This window comes from Macrobrachium rosenbergii, unplaced genomic scaffold (genome assembly GCF_040412425.1).
Source record: "Macrobrachium rosenbergii isolate ZJJX-2024 unplaced genomic scaffold, ASM4041242v1 13895, whole genome shotgun sequence".
Lineage (NCBI taxonomy): Eukaryota > Metazoa > Arthropoda > Malacostraca > Decapoda > Palaemonidae > Macrobrachium > Macrobrachium rosenbergii.
In genome coordinates, this window is record NW_027100721.1 from 1,292,723 (window position 1) to 1,315,222 (window position 22,500).

Sequence of the window (22,500 nt, forward strand, 5' to 3'; positions counted from 1 at the left end):
CTGTGAGAAAGTGGCACCTGCATCTGATCTCAGACAGGCTAGTACTAAGGGCCTTGACTTGAAATTGCGTGAATGTGCAGAGATATTAGTGATGGCAAGCTCCTTTGCTAAGTTGACTGGTGGGGGATGTCATTGCACAGGAGTTTAAGTATCACCATGCCTGTCTTTGTGCCCTCTACAACAGAAAAAGGTCCTACCTGAGGAGCCTTGAGAAAGACCAAGGTAGCACTGAGTCAGAATCAGATGTGTATCCACTAGTTCTGTCAGAACTGATGACATACATTGTTGAAAACAACCTTTGTTCAGATGATCCAGTCACATTTCGGCTGGCAGATATTTGCCACCTCTACCAACAACGTCTGGAACAATTAGGTGTAGAGTCACCAAGTGTAAAATTCCACGAGACTCAAAGACAAACTTCTGGCAGAAATTCCAGAACTTGAGGCTCATAAATCTGGCAGAGATGTATTACTTGCATTTCAAAAAGGATGTGGGAAAAGCACTTGCTCAATCATCTGATCTTTCAGAGGCAGTTATCATTGCTAAAGCAGCAAATATTCTCAGAAAGTCTATACTTGATCATCAGTCACGGTTTGATGGCACATTTTCTGAGGCTTGTGTACGAAATTCTGTGCCTCCTCTCCTGCTCCAGTTTGTAGGGATGGTTGAGCATGGGGCTGACATCAAGTCACAGTTACGATTTGGAGCATCAAAGTCAGACCAGGCCATTGCACAGCTCATGCAGTTCAACTGCTACTCCCGATAAAAGAGGGGAGCAACAACTCATAGACACTCCAAAGACAGAGAAACACCATTCCCAGTCTACATGGGACTCTCAGTCTATGCCAAAACCAGGAAGAGAAACCTGGTTGAAATGCTACATCAGTATGGCCTCAGTATCTCTTATGACAGAGTACTGGAGGTCTCTGCACTGCAAAGAAGTTAGGGAGATGCCACAGTTAGCAAATATGTGGAGGAGGGTGTGGTCTGTCCCCCAGTACTGCGAAAAGGTTGTTCACCACTGCAGTGATGGACAACATTGACCACAACCCATCTGCAACTACTGCCACTACCTCCTTCCATGGAACTAGCATCTCCATATTTCAGCACCCCACCAAGGAGAACACTGGACAGGAAAGACATAGCAACTAAAGTTTGCACCTGAGAAAGTGAGGTCGGTGCTGAGACCAGGCTCCAACGTGGTCAAGGAGGAAGGCGCAAGGTGACAGACAAGAACACAATTCCATCCAACTGGCGCAATTTCCTAAGACACGATGCCAACAAGACAGAGTTGTTCCAGTTCCTGGCAGACAAAAGTTGCCCAGATGTCTGCCACAAATGTTGTCATTGCCACGAAAGGGGTCTGCTGTCCTCAGCACTCATGAGGCTAGTCTTCAGGGACTGGAAAAGTGCTCTCATGAGATATATATGACACCCCGCATCTTTCTCCATGCCAAATATGCCACAGAACATGGAGCCAAGACCATTCTGTATATTAAACAAATGACACAGATGTTCTTGTTTGCAGTCAGTGCTTTCTCCACTCTCCACAATCTAGGGCTAGAGAAGCTTGGGTGGCATTTGGCCAAGGCCAGAGCCTGCGCTGGATTGCTGTGCATGACCTGTGCAACTCTCTGGGCCAGGAGAAATGGTGAATGGCATGCTCTTCTTCCAGCGTTCACAGGCTGTGATACAGTGTCAGCCTTCCGAGCAAAAAGAAGACCGCCTGGCAGACATGGAACATCTTTCCAGAGGTCTCCACTGTGTTCTCCAAACTGAGTCACTACCTCTCAGAGTGGAAGAGAGTGACCTGAAGGTCCTGGAGAGGTTTGTCATACTTATGTATGAAAGATCCAGCACTGCTGGCACTGTGGATGAGGCTAGACTTGATATGTTTGCCAGAAAACAAAGGGCATATGAGGCCATTCCACCAACCAGGAGCTCTGAACACACCAAGCGTGCTGCGTACCAGGCTGGTTGTGTGTGGGGGGCAGGCCACCCAGTGTCAGCCACAGCCAGAGAACCCTGCTGAGTGGGGATGGCAAAAGTCTGGTGAAGCATGGCAAAAATCCTCTGGACAACCAACTCAGCCCAGCCCCAAGAGTTGCCAACAGCTTACAAATGTGGATGCAAAAAGGCTGTCGGGAAAGGTGCAAGTGCCATCAAGCTGGGTCTTCCTGCACAGCTCTGTGCACTTGCAAATGTGAAGATTAGATAAATATTGCCCTCTCTTCAGTAGATAATCAAAAGCTTGAGCATCCAAAATGTCATGCTATGCCTACCTTCTTATCCTCGAATTTTTCAAAGGTGTAGGTTGAGAGACCTATACATTTTTGGTTGCGTTTAGTCCGTATTTCTCTTCTTTTCTTTTTATAGTTCAGGCATACAGTCTTAGACACAATGTTGTATGTGACCATACCATTACTATTTCAGTTGTCCATAGCATATTAGTTAAACTGTCTGATCACATGAATATACCATTAAATAAAAACAGTTGGTCTCTGTTGTCTGCTAGTGCTGTGGATAGAAAAAAACTTTTATGTGCAACCATTTTTTGGCCATCTTGGTTACAATTCATTTAGTAAGGGTTTTCAATAAAATGTGTGGTATGGAACATTTTTATAACCTAAAAGTCGAGGTTTAAAAAAAAAAACTGGCATATTCCATCCAATAGATGCTCCCAAACCAGTGAATCTCCCAATATAGATGGCAGCCATTTTGAAAAATAGCCGCCATCTTGGATTTTCAGGTGGCCAGCGCCCTTTTCTAAGAGAAAGCGTAGTCTTAGGAATGTTTGTGCCAAATTTCATGTTTGTTTCACTATCTGAACGACGTTTTTACAGCAATCTGCTGCACTATTTCAAAAGCAATAGATTATAACACTGATGGTATGATTTTCTTGATATTTAAGTGTTTCAAGAAGGTTTGAAATTTAACCTTTTCATGTTGATCACTAATATTGTCACGGAACAAAATACTACACTCATTGTTCCGCTGGAATAAGATAATACATATTATAAGATTAATGCGAATACAAATCACGTATTTTCAGAAATAGGTTATATTTGACATCCGGTAGCTTTCTCTTGCAAGGACCTGATTTGATGTTCAGTGCAAATTTGTTTGTCCAGAAGCCATGAATTTGAAATACTTTATACAAAAACCTTGCCTGCAAACATTCAAAGCTGTTTCACGTCGCGCGCAGCATGTCTGTGTGTATGAGCGGAGAAGACAGACAGACAGACAGACAGAATTATCACCGAAAGGAAACTTGTCATATACTTTATCGATAATATTCTGCAAATTATCAGAATAAAAGGCCCACTATACAAATCTTAACAATGAATTTCAAGTTGATATTATCTCAGTTAGAAAAGATATTATATATAAAATGAATTGTTACTGAATCATCTTGAACATGACACAAAACCTTGTTACAGCACATTTGAAGCATAACATGCCATGCTATGTCATTACAACACTTTTCTATGATGTATAACAGATTACCATGTATATGTAATGGCATTGCAAATGGAACTCAGGCTGAATCTCCATCATATTAATTATATTTATTAACTGCTTAATGTTTTTATGTCATAACGGGTATTATCTGAAAACATTTGCGCTTTTGACGTGCAGTTTTTTCGAAGGGGTGGAGGCAATGGTGAAAGAAACATTCAAATATCAAAGCAGACAAATTTTTAGGTTTTAATGGTTCTTGTTGCTTGATCGAAAATAAATAAATAATTTTGTTACTGTTTGGCATATATATATATAGATCCATATATATATTTATATATATATATTACATATATATAGATATTTTTTTATATATATGTATATATATATGTATATATCTGACGATTTATATATAGATAACCCGCCATATATATATATATAAATATAAATATTAATAGGGTATATAATCTCATATATATGGATTATCTTTAAAAGCCCAAATAGTTTTTAAAAACTGTTTTGTTTTAGATGGAAACCCTTTGAAAAGCTCTAAAAAGCAGAAGATTATAAATACACACACATGTACACACACACACACACACACACACACATATATATATATATATATATATATATATATATATATATATATATATATATAAGTATATATATATATGTGTATATATATATACATATATACGTAAATACATGTATCTATATATATGTGAGTGTGTGTGTTTTAATCTTCTGCTGTTAAGAGCTCTCCCAACACGTTCTCCATTTTGGCACACGAAACAGTTTTTACAAACATAATGTAACTTTAAAGATAATCAAGACAATAGCATATACAGTAAATTTTACACACACACACACACACACACACACAAAGGAATTTCCTAAGTGACATTAGCCATTTGTCTAATTACTAGTTTTCATGATCTGTATATTTATCGTTCTATTTATATATTGTCAAGAATTTCCTTTCTTCCCTCCTAGTCAATCGCAATTTATTTGATTTCTAATAAAATAAAGCATCTATATTAACTGATAGTCAAGCCAATGCGGCGGAACAAAGAGGTTTCCCCACTTATTTTGAACCCAGGACGCATTCCATTCTCGCATTCAGGAAATGACTGGACATGCCAAACAATAGATCCCTCTTCTTCAACCCCCCTACTACAAGTACGCACCTAAATTTCACACCCTCCCCCCTTCTGGGATAATGTTTTCGAAGTAGGCTCAGAGAGGTTATAGGCATTAGGGACACAAGCCGCTCAAAGGGGAAGCTAGGATCTTAAGATATAATCTCATAGTCTGTAAGACCGTTTTTCCCTTGATTCCATTATTGGCTGCAGACTTTTTTACAGATGCACCTTTGCACCTTTACGTACACACAAACACAGCAGCCCACGTCGTTTTGAAACCGAAAGTCAGAGATTTCCCAGCCATGTGCCCAGACAGACGTCTCCCTTCCCTGTTCCCTGGGAGCTGGCCCGTTTACTCGACTCAAGGGCATGCCCACGCTGTATTAAGAGCTCAAATATTCATCTAAGGTAAAGTCTGAGAGTTAGTTTGTGCCAGTAACTCTTATCCCCCTTCTACGTCTAGTTAATCTTTTTCTTATTGCATCTTCACGATTTTCACATTCTCATTTCTACCTACGGCGCCCCCTTTGTGTCAGCCGAGCCATCCACATTCATCCTTAAAGTGCATTTGTTCAGTAGCCTCATAACCTGAAATTAAGTCCTCCCTTTAAAGTGTTAAATTGGACTAACTAAGATTTAGAAGTTAAGATTGTTCATTGCGCTCTGTTTAGTAACAAGGGAGATTCCCTTTGCCCCCATGTAGTTGTCCTAACTCCGGAATTTTCTTCTAGGAGACTGCATAGCCTGCCCAGTTCGCAAATCTATGCCAAGATATTCCTTTCTGCCTGCCATCCAAATTTCCCAGCCATTCTTGGTCGCAGCCTGATCGCTAGAATCCGTTGCCAACACAGAAATCAACTTACAGAAATTAATTGCCACTATCCTGGGATTTACTCCTTTCATTTTATTGTCTGTAAATTGCTGCATTTTGGGCATATATTTACTTACTTTAATGTGGATTGTTGCATCTGTGGCCCATCATATTTGTCTTGCTCGTCTGTGAATTAATGCATTTTGGTCTATCATATTTGCCCCGTTTTCTGCAAATAAACCCTTTAAATGTAAAGAGGGTTCTAATTCCAAATTGGCGACCTTTGTGCCCCGGGCTAATTCATGAAAATCTCAAGGTAAGTTCCATTTACATTCCTTTTGTTCATAATCGAGGCTTGGCCCATCAGGCAGTCCATACTATAAAACGTGCACTATTTATTATACCAAGGACCCTCGCTTATGACAATATATATTTACATGTAAGGTGCATAATATCCAGTTTTGAAGCATGGCTGATCTAGAGAGGTGCAATTTTTTTTTTATTACACTGCTTTCTCAAAAACTGATTTTTCTATTCCTCAATTTTTTCCAACGTTATGCTTGGTAAAATAAATCCCTTTTCTGAAGCCTGCGGTCCCCTCCCCTCTCTTTCTCTCTCTCTTTCACTCAGCATATCGCAGATGGACTACAATCAGTAATGTACCTTATTAGAAAAAAATATATATATATATATAAAACGTAACACATTGATAGACAAAACTTATTATTTCCTCTTCATTAAAGAAAGGAACTTGTTAATGTATATTACCAAGCATATGTATTTTCCATTAATATATATAAAAACAAAATTGATGTCATTCTTTAGTATAAATTTGATGCGAAAGTAACTCTACTTTCAAAGGTCGTCATTTTTGTGGAAAGAAATTTCGGAATTGAGTTACCTTTCAGAAAAACCAGATTAAAATGTCCCAAGAGGGGAATCAGAGTGAAAGGCATGATGGAGCATATCATAGCGAGAGTTCTTGTTTCAAGTTGAAAACTTCGCAATAGGGAACAAAAATTGCAGAAAAAAATTTCAAATATTTTCTCTTTCTGTATCACACTTCCATGGAAAAGGAGGCACCATCGTCCACTAGAATGTTGTACGAAAGCAACGTTTTCTTTGGAAAAATAATTGCTTTTCAGGTGAGGGGTTTTTGAAAACAATTTTATAGTCAGTGCCCTGGATCGTCCCGGGACGCGATTCTTCTTCTCAAGAACCAGAGCATATTATAGATATGATTTGGTACGATTTTACACTATTCTTTTATGTATACCAAGTGATTTAGCTGACAAGATGACTCATTTTCTTATTTGTTTTAGTTAGCACGTAAATTCTTTTGTTTTTTTACCCCCTTTTGACATGTTGTAATAATGATTTAAAGAGAGAGCGTTCGTGAAAATGTACTCGGTTCTTGAACTGATGAACTAAAATAGGTAAATAAGGGTTCACAGATTTCGTTTCGTCTTTTTTTTTTCTTTTAATTTTAGTTTTTTAATCTATTTTCTCCTTAGTGGTTAATCTCATCAAAAGGAAGTGCCAATGTGCGTGCCCTGCGTGAAACACTGTAGATGTCACTAAAAGCTATTGCAACGTCTAGTCGGCCACATTTTCAATCTTGCTTGTCAATTACTTTCCTCTGTCTCTTCGCATATTATCTCTCCAACTTCTTTAACTTGACTTCACTACAGTTTTCAAATTTTTTTTCTGGGAAAATCCGACGGGCGACGTTTATGAGAGCCTAGAAATGTGACTTGGCGTTCGTGTTACACTAATTCATAACAATAGCAATTCATTCTTCCTGTTCATTCTCTCATTTATGAATTTAAAATATTTTTATTTTTCAAGGTTGCCTTAGGAGAGAAAAATTTCTTTGATGGCTTTGGTGTTCGTGACGGCACAAAAAAAAGGGGAAAACATACATCTGTGCGATGACTGAAACAAAATAAGATAAAGTATCGCTGAAGACGGAAAAGACTTCTTAAATGAAGGCCAGTTGCTACAGATCTGAGACGACGGGAAGGAAGTGGAAAGCAGGATCACTGATGCCAACCAGAAGCTAAGAGTTAGTCCAGCAATGCACTGCCCAGGAATAACAGTTGGCGTAGCTGCTGACAATCTCACTGTCACAGATTGACGAAAATCCCGCTGAGATACACAAAAGTGGTGGTACAAATCGTTATGGATAGAAGATATTCCTAATTTTCATTGTCCTCAAGTGTTTTGTTTATAAGTACCGCTAATGAAAAAATACAACATGATTTAACGACCTCAATCACGATGTAAGATATAAAGAGGAATGAATTTGATTTTCATATCTATGTCTGTTCTAGGGTAACCTTGAAGTCTTTTCTGCCTACAGCTATACTTCATCTTTTTTCTTCCCAGTTCTCTCCCAGACAATCTTTTTCCTCGCTCTTAGTGCACTCATTAAGCTACTCAGAATAGCTAATATAAGGGGAAGCTTTAACAACCAAACCACTTAAGGGCGCATGCAGCGTCCCCTCCGCCCCTAGCTGGATACATTTTTTAGGCTTTTACTTTACCTCTATTCCCCCTCTTCATTTCTTCAGTCCTGCTGTCCAACACTTCTACCTTTTACTTCTTAGTGCAACCGTGGGGCTTTCTCCCAGTTCCACCTTTAGATCCCTCTACTTTATTTCCTTTATTTTCTGGATTTCTTTATTTTGCTGTACAACCACTCCAACTCCCTGTGTTCACTACCCTAAGCGCTGGGTGAGCTAAAGTGGTCCAGTACGTGGCCTGATAGCCCTAAATTTCGTAATTCAAGCCAAATATAACTAATATACGTTCTATAAGGTTTACCCCAGTTGGTCAGTTACTTCGTGAACACAAGCTTATTCTTTTACTGACATGGAAATGCGGAAAACACGATCATTGATATCTTGCTTTTCGCTTTATTCCTCCATTAGGCTATACTTAGCATATATAAGAGATATTCTATATGAATTTATAGAATACCAACTTCTGCAAAATCGTGCGTTTCCCTGTGGTAGAAGTTTATCAGCATTTTGTACGTACTTTTTCAATCTATTCCATGGCCAGCGAGTATCAAAATAATTAATTTTGGATAACAAGGTACCCATCAAAACTGATGGTGTGATAAAATTAAAACTTCCATCTGACGATGTAATGAAGTGACCTTTCATTGCCCCTAAAATGGATATGATCGAGGGAGAAGCATTGCATTATATTTTAATAAGAGATCGCATCATACCTAACATTTTCTGCGCGTTAGTTTGGACCAAATGTGGTTGATTTTTTTTTTTACATATATACATATGTTCATGCACGCATGAGCATATATCAACAACAAGTTCACACACACATATATAATATATATATATATATATATATATATATATATATATATATATATATATATATATATATATATATATATATATATATATATATTTATGTGTGTGTGTGTGTGTGTATATTCATACACACACACACACACACACACACACACACACACACACACATATATATATATATATATATATATATATATATATATATATATATATATATATATATGTGTGTGTGTGTGTGTAATGTGTGTGTGTGTGTGTGTTGCATTGTAACACTGTAACACAGTGAGATGCTCAAGTTGATTGTGAAAGAGTAATTATTAAGAGGACAAGATTGCAAATGAGCAGATGAGAGGAGTCTCTATTCCTTTTCATCAGGTGAAAGAGACTGCAGCAAGAATGAAAGGAATAACATTATTGTGTACTCCGTTCAAAAGGTATAGTAGGATTTTGAAATGACAGTAGGCTAGAAAGGAGAACAGTATGTGTATTTAGAGAAGAAAAAGCTTGTATGGGTCAAACATTTTTGTAAGAAATTATTAGACATTTGAGAGCATATAAACAAAGGTGTAGGTGGCGTGCATGAGCCTACAAAAAGCTTAGGACAAAACTAATCAATATGCAAAGTGAGGGGCTGAAGATTATGGTGTAGCAGGTAATCTGTTAAGAATGATTAAAAGTTTTACGATGTAAGTGAGGTGTATGGTAGAACATGAAGACTGGAGAGTTACCGGTTTGGTCTACTAACCGGGAAAGAATAACCAGTGAAAGAGTTTGAAAGTCTTTGCAAGAAAAGAAAGTCGAAAATGAAAGTGAGCAAGAGTATTTCTATTAGGGGAAATAAAAACCAGAGAGAAGAAATAAGGATATCAAAATGGCAGTGAATTAATGGAAGTTGCTGATTTGAATACGAGAATGGAAGTAAATATTGTGGATAATGGTAGGACGAGAGATGAAACGATTTGTATTACATAGGGAATGCCTTTAGAAGGCGAAATTGCAATGTATGTAATATTAATTGTAAAGCCAGCTCTCCTTCATAGATGATAAGTATTTTTAGGATGACCTGTTTAGTATAACAGGCATGTGATTGACTAAAAGGGTGAGAAATGTAGAGATAAATATACGAAAGGGTGAAACGTTCAATATGGATGAAAAGGTGCATCAGAGATGTTTATGATGGTCTGATCATGTGGAGAAAATGGTGAACGATAGGTTGGTAGAGCGATTGCACTGTTTGTAAGTGTTGGTAGTAAGGAGAGTGACACAGACTGGGCTAAATAGATGGAAAGGAGTCTTTAACATGAGTACCTTAATATCCAAATAGAGAGCGACAGAGATGAATGGCAGTTTGAGTTGTTCGAATGTTCCGCTGATGAGCGTTATGCGAAGTCCTCAGAAGTGACTAATGTTGTGAGAAATTTTTCTGCATAGAAGGTTCATCCTCTTGTCAGCAGCTAAATGATAATAGTTTAACTTTAAGAGAGACACAGGCTGAAGTATTTAAAAAACAGAGTAGATGATTTTAGAAATGAATGTCATGGATGGTCAATCGTGTTGGTCTGTAAAAAGAAAAAAAAAGAAATACTGGGGTTTACCACATTTTATCTCCTTTAACATTACAAAGTCTCCCCGCCACCTTTCCTCCCTACCACGGAAGCTTTAGCACGCAGAATGTGATTAATGACGAAAGTTATTCTAGATCATCGGAATGGTGTCCGGTTTTCACCATTTATAACTTTGGGAGTTCTCTGATGAATAGAAAAAAATTCGTTATTCAAAAACTTTGACCATGAACTGTGATGGGAGAGAAATGGTCTAAAGTGAAATAGCATGTTCACACTAAACTCTTCCCCAGGTGAATGAACATTAAACAACTTTTAAAAACTTCAAGCAACTTGCAGCACATGCCTCCCTCCCTCCCCCAACACCCCCTCTCTCTCTCTCTCTCTCTCTCTCTCTCTCTCTCTCTCTCTCTCTCTCTCTCTCTCTCTCTCTCTCTCTTTATATCATTTCAACTTCCATAAATAGTGAACGTCAAACTCTTAGACTAGAATGAATTGCCAAAGTGGGCTGAAGCAATCTAATCTAATAAACCTCGAAACCTCAGCAAGGCAGGCAGAAAGACAAGCTATATACAGACAGACAGGCACAAAGAGATCTATAAAGAAACAGCTAAAGAGACAAATCCCCAGACTATTAAAATCAGACAGCAGCCTCCGAAATCACGTAACTGACACGGAATATTCTTCAAGCTCCAATTACAAAGTCATTCAAAAGCTATTATGGGATTGACTTGGAATAAGGAATATCTGAGGGTTCGAAAAAGAAAGGAAATCATTTTCACTTGAAAGCTTTATCCTTGACTGACACTCATTAATTACGAAAACCATATCCAGAATTTAACGAAATGAGATTCAGAAAAAAAGGAATGGACGTGCCATATTTACGATTTTATAAAATGACACAATCAAAAGAAATAAGACGAAGTAGATGTGGGGTCAAGCATTGAGCAATTATGTTTTAAAAAGGTGAGAGCTAAAATTATTGTTGAGAATGTCAGTGCCTTAATATCAATGAGAAAATGTCGTAAGATGAAGGGAAGAATTAGAGGAGAAATGATGGGGCCATCTATCTTGGTTTTGCCGCAATCCGCTTTAATTACTATTATTAGCAGCTGGTGAGGAGAGTAGGTTCTTGCTCTGTTCTTTGGATTGGTATATCAACTTCACCATATTTGCGGTCATCGTTATCGCCATGTATCCTATCGTTATTATCACTATTACATTTACAATGATGATAATCCTATTATTCTAGTTGTTATATTTACCACCGTGGTTAGTGGTTTCGTTCGTGTAACTAATAAATACCTCAGAAAATAACATTTCATCTGAAACCACTGCAGACGAAAGTAATCCTTGTGTGAACACTCTAATGAGCATCTTTCATGTAATGTTAAGTTGGGATTTGTGAAATGAATTGGAACAACAGATGGTTAAGTTAAGTATACCTTAGTTTAACCAGACCACTGAGGAGCTGATTAACAGCTCTCCTAGAGAGGGCTGACCCGAAGGGTTATACTTATTTTACGTGGCTAAGAACCAATTGGTTACCTAGTAATGGGACCTACAGCTTATTGTGGAATCCGAACCACATTATACCGAGAAATTAATTTCTATCACCAGAAATAAATTCCTCTAATTCCTCATTGGCCTGCCGGAGTCTCGAACGCGGGCCTAGCAGATTGCTAGCCGAGAACTCTACCGACTCGTCCAACGAGGAACTACAGCAGATGGTATGTTATGGAGAAATTCGTAGAGAAGCAAAGAGACTTACATATGGCGTTCATAGACCTTGCAAAGGCCTATGGCAGAGTCCCGAGACAGGAAATTTGGAGGAATCTGAGGGAGAACATGGTCCCGCATAAGTATGTATGGATGATCAAAGAGATGTATCGGAATGTGTATACTAGAGTGAGCAGTGTTGGTGAAACTGAAGGATTTGAGGTGAGGGTTGGATTACACCAGAGAACAGCCCTTAGCCCATTTATTCTCAGCGTCTTGGTGGATAGTATGATGGGGAAGGTAAGAGAGACAGTGCCATGGAACATATTATATGTAGATGACAGTGTGTCGTATGCAGAGAGGAGGGAGGTTCTGGAGGGGAAGTTGGGAGGTGGAAAGTAGCACTGGAAGATAGAGGAATGAGGATAAGCAGGTCAAAGACAGAATATGTGTACCACCATTAGGGGGAATGGCATTGAGAGTATAAGGTTGAATGGAGAAGAAATAAAGAGAGTAGACAAGTTCGGTACTTGGAGTTTATAGTAAGGGCTTGTGGAAGAATGGACGAGGAAGAGAAACATAGGATACAAGCAGGCTGGAACAAATGGAGAGCTGCCTCTGGAGCTCTTTGTGACAAAAGAGTGCCACTAAGACTTAAGGGAAAGTTCCTTAAGGAAGTTTTAAGACCAGCTAAGCCGTATGGTATAGAAACGGTAAGTATAACAAAGACAGAGGAGAAGAAACTTTATGTAGCGGAAATGAGAATGTTAAGATGGATGTCTGGTGTAATGAGGGGATGATAGGGTTAGGAATGAGTAAATTAGAAGGACAAGAAAGATGACTGAAATACCAAAGAAAGTGCAGGAGGGTAGATTGAGATGGTACAGACACCTACTGAGAAGGGAGGAAGACTATATTGGAAGGCATGCTATGGAGATGGAACTGCAGGGTAGAAAAAGACGAGGAAGACCATCAAAGAGATGGAGAGATTGTGTGAGGGAAGTATTGAAGGAGAAGGGACTTGAAGTAGCACAAGCGCACCACAGAGGTAGATGGAAGCTGCTCATCCAAAATGGCGACCCGTCTAGAGACAGGAAGAAGGTGAGAAGAAGTGTGTTAAGATGGGTAAGAGCATCTCATATTTATTCTGAAGTAATACAAAGACAAATGATTTTAATTCCATTGCAGAAGCCTTTGAAAATTATATATATTTATATTTATATATACATATATATATATATATATATATATATATATATATATATATATATATATATATATATATATATATATATATATATATATATATATATATATATATATATGTCATCACACACACATATACACATATATATATATATATATATATATATATATATATATATATATATATATATATATATATATATATATATATATATATATATATATACATATATATATGATTCTCATTTTGTTCCTACGATTTGTGACAACTTCGTCACATTTACAAGGATATTGTACAAAATAAAATAAATGTTAATATGCAATAAGGGGTGATTATAAGATCCAATAGTTCAAAATGGTTACACAATTTAGCGGTAAAATTACACCTCACACACTTTAATAACTCGCACACTTGACTAAAACTGAGACTAAAAGCACAAAAATTATAAGTAATTAAAAGAAAAATGAAAATATCTCAGCAGAGTTATAAACAGGTCAACACTTAATAAAAAAGAACAGTTATATGTTCATAAAACTACAGCTGAAAGCATCTACATACGGACAACTTTTCAGCATCAAGGATTAAAACACACTGAAAGTAAACAACACCAAGAGGCAGGCACAGAAAATTACAGAAATTTAGACAGAAAATGAGCGACAGAAGGGAAAAGGTTGTTCAGATTCGGAACTCTGATTTGATGTTTAACGTTTGCAGAATCAGTTGTTCGTTGAGTTCTTTTGTTTGGCCAGTAATTTTAAAATCAACGTATCTAATGGGTGTTTTACATTTAATAATGTAATTCCTTATATTCGAAGTTTCGGGATTAGAGAGCTTGCACCCGGAAACTTTACTGCTAAACTGTGATAGCATTTTCTATTATTGGGTCCTATAATCACCTCTTATTTTATATTAATATATTATATTTTATTTTGTAGAATGTCCCTGTAGATGTGTCGATGTTTTCACGAAACGTAGGAATAAAACATAATATGAATATCATCGCAGTCTCATCCTTAATGTGCTCCATCGTATATATATTGTTGATAAACATAAGCAAAATTAATATATGTTTCTGAATTTGAATGTGTAAAGCTGAAGATGCCTTATGGTTAAGTATATATTTGGATTAGTCTTTGACCGCGTGATCCAGGATTTACCGTGGATTAACCTTTTCTGTTTAACCCTGGCAATTAACCATCTGGTATTCAAGGTTATACATGTTTTGGATTTTGGCATATTAAACTTTATTTCTTTTTGTGTGGTCTTAGGTTCAGTTCGTGACAGCTCGATCCATTATCTGGATTAATTTTTTGTTTATTACCAGCGATGACCATATGGTATTCTTGTTCTTTTTGTTTATCTGTAACCTTCTTTATATTTTGTCTCATTCGTACCCCCGACGATGCGTCAATAAACGTGAAAGCGCTTGATACTACTGAACTTCTGCCTGTATTTTCCTGTGGGATTCTGCTTATACACTGAAGTCACGTTACATCTACTGTGATTTTTAAGCATATATATATATATATATATATATATATATATATATTATATATATATATATATATATAGAGAGAGAGAGATGAGAGAGAGAGAGAGAGAGAGAGAGAGAGAGAGAGAGAGAGAGAGAGAGAGAGGAGAGAGAGAGAGACCAAGGGTAGATGGAAAGGCACACGGACAATCAACGGTTTTATTGTAGATGGCGTTCGCAATAATAATCCATTGCATTTTCAAGGCTGCAATGACAGTTTTGTTCAATAAAATTGTACCTCACTATAAAAAACAAAGATTAAAAAAATACATTTCTTAAAATATCTTAAAACAAACCTACTCAGTACATAAAAACTGTTGATTGCCTGGTGCAAACTCCATCTTGGTCTCCGTATATTAGGCTTCCGTTCATCATCGTTATATATATATATATATATATATATATATATATATATATATATATATATATATATATATATATATATATATATATATATATATATATATATAATAACGAGGACAGAATTAACACCTTTTGAAGGTGTCGGTAACGTGCTCAACGATCTTTATTCATGAACGGAGGCGTATGAACGTTCGCTCACGACAACACTTACATCTATTTTTCTCCTCTTTCTTCTCTCTCTCTCTCTCTCTCTCTCTCTCTCACCGTGTATCACCTCTCTCTCTCTCTCTCTCTGTGTATCGCCTCTCCCTCTCTCTCATCGTTTTCCAGTTCACCCACCCGAATCTCGCTCATTCTCACCAAATCAATTAAATGGACTGTTTAAAGAAACGCAATAGTTTCTACAAAAATAGCTTTATTATTCAAAATAACTTGAAATTAAAACAAAGCAAAGATTAAAATGCATAATAAATGAATTACTCATCACAGTTAGATAACTAAACTCTGAACTGCAAAACACTTCTGATTAATGAAGTCTCACTATGGCTAATAGCCTGAAAATATCAAACTCACACATACTCCCCAAATCAATAATTAGTCATGTCAAAGCAGTCTACCACATGTTATTCGAACCAGTCCACACTGTCCACATCTGTCCAAACATCTGTCGGAAGAATCAAACATATAAAACTCCCAAAAATATATGAAATGCAAAACACAATAATGGAAAGTGTAAAATGCATAGCCAAGATATGAAACGTAACATGACAAAATAATAATATAAAAGAGGTATGAATATTCATATTAAATCTCCCACACCAGTTCAAAAGTTCATAATGATTAGAAAATCGTAGTAAAAATCACAAGTTCAATTTTCTCCCATAAAAACAGAGATTTCAAACTCTACCTTATCTGATGATTTAAAGCCTGGATCTCTCAAAATCAACTGCAGTTCTATCGTTAATGAACGATCAAACTCACTTTTAGGCAGATTTTGGCACAATCTAGATCAAATTAACGCAACTTATACATAACACTTCGGAAGATCACCTGACCCAATATTGCTGAGAATCAAACTATTTGTTGAACACAAAGATTTTACCTCGAGTCTCTAGACCTACTTCCATCTGACTCCATAAAATCTTTATCACATCTTAAAGCATTGAAGCTATATAAATGCATATATTGTCCTTTAAAACTTGATCAGCTATTTTCTGATATATATATATATGTATATTTGAGAGGTATTTTCGTTGCTTACCCGTTACTACAAAGTCAAGACGTCCCATCTATTGGTAGCTTTGGTAGCAGCCGCACGACTAAAACATCTCAGTGAACTATTGCATCTCTCTCTCTCTCTCTCTCTCTCTCTCTCTCTCTCTCTCTCTCTCTCTCTCTCTCTCTCTCGGGTCTACAGCGAAACGAGCTTTACCTAAAATAATTTATTTGACAAAATCTAACATAACTTGATTGCAAGAAATAAGAGATGGATTAAAATGTAATATTAAAGTTCCCAAAAGATCGTTCATATTATAGTCTTACACTGTAACTTGAAAAAGTCAAAATGAGTCAAAGTCCAGTACATTTCCAATGAGTACATCTTCAACATCTTTCTCAGTGAAACATCTGAAGAAGTCAAATGAATTCCTCATTAATTCCCAAAAGCATAAAAACAAAGATACGGGAATTCCTCCCATGTTACTCATAAAATATGTATCATACCATAAATGCTTGAATAGAAAAGACATTATGAAAGTGGAGAAAAACAATCTACAGTTTGGGAAATTGAATGTGGTTCCTACCTCCAAACAGCAATGTTCACAGTCTTGAACGATAAATCACGAACCACAAAGTCTTCACTGAAGACTTTTAATAGTGTTCAATGTTGGTCTTCCAATGATTCCTTTTCCCATATCTAATCCCTTCACACCTTGAGCCTCCGCCCAAAAGAAACGCATGAACGCACGTTCCCCACCAGAACCTGGACATTTACGGCGAACGCACATCTGAAGTCACGTCACCTGCTCCCACGTCTCGAGAAACCTGATGCCACCATTTTACCTAATGAGGAAATGCTTCAGGTGCTAGCTAAACATTCTCTCCAAGATTTTGGGAGAGTTTTCATCCTACTTCTTAATTCAATATTCACTGTGTATTGTAATTCATAACATACTTGTGACCTATAGGCTTTTCAGATATATATATATATATATATATATATATATATATATATATATATATATATATATATATATATATATATATATATATATATATATATATATATATATATATATATATATATATATATATATATATATATATATATATATATATATATATATATATATATATATATATATATATATATATATATATATATATATATATATATATATATATATATATATATATATATATATATATATATATATATATATATATATATATATATATATATATATATATATATATATATATATATATATATATATATATATATATATATATATATATATATATATATATATATATATATATATTATATATATATATATATATATATATATATATATATATATATATATATATATATATATATATATATATATATATATATATATATATATATATATATATATATATATATATATATATATATATATATATATATATATATATATATATAATATATATATATATATATATATATATTATTATATATATATATATATATATATAATATATATATATAATAAATTTAGATTTAGTTTGAAATATTCTCTGTGAGACAGGTAGCAACAATTTAAGGTAATTTAGCCTTGTGATTCTGACTTCTGGGTCCAGGAAAACGTAAAAATGAGGAAAACAAAGGGAATTTCATATGAGCGTAACCTCTTCTTACTGAGGGAAATATTACGTAAAACACGTGGGCAAATTTAAAGGAGTGTATTTACATAAATGACATTAGTACGGAAAGAGGAACAAATTGATCCTGAAGGGGGATTCCTATGGGATGAATGAAACTGGGGATTCTAGACACAGTCCAAGAAGCTTCCACGAAATAGGTCCCTCTGAAATGAGAGATATGCACATTATACGCCAGTAATGAAAATAGACAAAAGAATAATGAATTCGAAGCTGCACTGGGGTGCCAAACGCTTGATATATTAATGATAGCTTAGCACTGCCGACACTCAAAAGCACGGACATTTGACAAGAGATTCGGTGATTACTGGCCCACAGTTTAAGTAAATATTACGAGACAAAAGCGTGACTGAATGGAGGTCTTCCAGGGCACATTACCGTAAGACAGGTGTGGTTCCAGCGTAGAAAATTGGTCCGTGGATGACTTGCGATCTCCGAGGGCGAGTTTCTTCATGTGTTAGGATGCGGGGGCTTCACGTAAAAGGGCAATGCGTGGGAATTTCACGAAGGGCCGGGTAATGGCATGTGGGCATCCGGCAGGTCAACGGTGAAGCGAGCACGTGGCTTGCGGTCGAAGGGCACGAGGAGAAAGTATACTTTGAAAAGGGCCACGTGGTTAGCTAAGGGCACTGCCAGGGCAGGTGTCTGGACTTCTTCACTCCCTGTCGTCCACCTCGCGTGTGAGAAGGACCTCGGTTTGGTTTCTGCTTTTATCTCCTCCTATGGGGCCGGGGGCACTTCCAGCATATGGGGTTGAATCATTTCCAGCTGATGCCCGCAGGGGTTTTGCCTGTAAGAAAACGACCAGACAGATTTACTTTTGCCTCGGGAAAAGATCTGCTTAAAGGGAGTGGCCTTAATCCGTTTTAAACCCTTGTATTCTGACCATGCGTGAAGTCTCGATAGACAGATGTGTCTATCGATCGAGCCGCTATGATAAATGAAAACAACAGAACAAAACAACAACAACAAAAGGGGGAGGCAATTTGCTAAGCGAGTTCTTGCTAATCATAATATATATATATATATATATATATATATATATATATATATATATATATATATATATATATATATATATATATATATATATATATATATATATATATATATATATATATATATATATATATATATACATATATTCTGAAAAGCCTATAGGTCACAAGTATGTTATGAATTACAATACACAGTGAATGTTGAATTAAGAAGTAGGGATGAAAACTCTCCCAAAATCTTGGAGAGAATGTTTAACTAGCACCTGACGCATTTCCTCATTAGGTAAAATGGTAGCATCAGGTTTCTATATATATATATATATATATATATATATATATATATATATATATATATATATATATATATATATATATATATATATATATATTACCTTTGTAATATGTATAGCATTTTATGATTTTGATATATTTACTATTCTAGTCATAATGTGTTCTGTGTATTAATAATAATTGTAGAAATATCGTATGTAGTGTAATGTGATTTAGATAATTTTACAGCGTAATTTAGAATTAGCAATACGTTTTAATAATAACGTAGTACGTGGTCGCGCATTTTGTCTCCCAGCAACATGTGTTCTGTATTCCTGATTTCGTATGTCGTGTTTTAATTCAGTTGTCATCAGGAAAGATAACAAGTTAACAAGCGAGAGAATGGCAGTCTAATCATTTAAAGCTTTGTCTCATACTAGGAAAAGACTAATGATTTCGCAGTGTTTCATGTACTGTTCTATAAACCAACTTTCGTTCTTCGTCTTGTTTCGAAAGCATGCCATTTATGACTAGCCAGGTGTCATCTGTTTTGATCCTGTTGTGATTTCGTTAAGTGCTTCATCCCATACGATTTTATGCTCAAGTCATGCATGCCTTTTTGAGAGTAAATGCACATATCTTGATCGTTTAAGTCATATTTTGTAAAATTGCCTTGCTCTGATCACGTATTGTTCTGGTGCGTTAGTTTTGAGCCCAAAACGTTTTGCTCAAGAATTGACGTCACATGATTATTTCATTTCCTACTGAAATCCTAAGGTTTTCTCATTCTGATTTCAAAGACTGTTCCTGTGGTTCTCTCTCTCTCTCTCTCTCTCTCTCTCTCTCTCTCTCTCTCTCTCTCTCTCTCTCTCTCTCTCTCTCTCTGTCTTCAAAAGAGAGAAATTATTAACGTAAAATATTTGTGTGATCACTGGTATGTCTTAGCTTCTGAGATCTGAATGAAGGAAAAGCATGTTTTGTGAATCTCAAGCAGCTGCATTTCAGGTAATTTTGCGAATGTTTACACAAGCTCGTGTAAGGTAAAGTGAATTTTACTTATTATTAACAGTGTATAATAAGGTATATTGAGAGAAGTTTTGCCTTAGTGATATTATTACTGACATATCTTTTGTGTATTTTTGTGTGTTATTGTGTTTGCAATCTCTTGATTTCTCAAATTTTATATATTGGTGATTTAACATTCATTTACTTAGCATTGTAAACATTTCTTGATAATTTAACGTTGCATACTTGATTTAATTTTCATTTACTAAGGTTCTCTTTTCAAATCTTGTGTAATTCTTAATAGTTTAAGTTTTGCTTGATTAACTTAATTTCTTGATAAATTAAAGTTTTTGTGATTTAGTTTTGTTTACTAATTTAACTCAAGAATTAATTAAGTTTTGTGTTGTTTTTAAGTAATAGTAAATTTCTTCAGATTATGAATTCTAATTATAAATTTTGAATTTAAAATAAATTTTTATATTTAAAATGTTTGAAAACAGTGTTTCATTTATTGACCACTACTTAATAGGATTAATTGTGTGTATAAGGAAAAGTAATAAACATGTTTTGTTCTTTTACTTTTGCTGAAGTGAATAAAGACCAGGGAAACAGTTAACGTTGTTTGGTGGAGTGATGCCCTTTTACTCTCACCTTATTTCTATTCACACTTGTTTTGATAATTTTTAATGTTATGAGAGTTCAGATATCACACTTGTTTTGTGTATAATTTTTAATGTTATATATATATATATATTATATATATATATATATATATATATATATATATATATATATATAATATTTTATATATATATATATATATATATATATATATGATTATATATGTATAATATAATATATATATATATATTATATATATATATATATATATATATACCATATGTATATATATATATATATATATATATATATATATATATATATATATATATATATATATATATATATATATATATATATATATATATATATATATATATATATATATATATATATATATATATATATATATATATATACGCATATATATATATATATATATATAGTATATATATATATATATATATATATATATATATATATATATATATATATATATATATATATATATATATATATATATATATATATATATATATATATATATATATATATATGCTTGTGTTATGTGTGTGTATGTGTGTATGCATGTATGTATTTATGATAACCTTTAAAATCTTGCCATTCGACTGTTATTTTCATGCTCCGGTACTGGAAAATCTCTATCCATCCCCTTTATCGATAAGCCATGAAGTTTTCAGCTGACGAAGCCCTAACATTTCTGTATTCCTTTATTCATGAAGTCTCTTAGTGGAAAAAAAAGATATAACAGCAGCTGAAAAAAAAAAAATTAAGCATCAAAATGACTAAAAGCCTTTCTTAATTCTCAAATCATCACAAGCTATGGTTTTTTTTTTTTTATTTTATATATTTTCATGTGTAAATATCGACAAGGCTTACTTTGGAAATTCCATTGAGTTGATAACGTGGTTCAGGCCCTTTTCGTCATTTATGAAGAGAACAGCCATGTCCTGTACTTATCACTGAAGATAAATTACGTAATGTTTGGCTCTGCATTTTTAAAAAGTTTATTTTTTTATCTTGTTTCCACTTTTCTGAAAGTGTTGTCAGAGGGATATAGCCTGACCTGACATCCCATTAGGGAAGCATAAATAATTTTCAGGTAAAAAAAATGCTTCTTGGTGTTCATCCGTGGTATACCGAGTGGTGCACAGATGAAGGAAACAATTAATCATTGAAAACGTTTCAATTGGTTACATAGCATAGCAGAGAGATGACCTAATTCAATGTAAATAAAATTATTGATTCACTGGTTATAAAAATTTTCAGCGCGTGTCATGAACGTTGTCTTAGTGTGAACAGTATTTGAAGGAAAAAATGGGATACAGGTAAAAATGTTTGTCCTGATGATTAATAAAGATAAAAGCAACGTCTCCAAGAACATCAAGATTAGTGATCATAGTTGTTATAATGAACCCATAGTTATTATAATAAATTTTATTTTGAAAACATTTTAAACGTGTATCTCAAGGTCTTTTCTTCTTTTGCTGATCATTTGATTTTGCTCTGGGCAGCAATT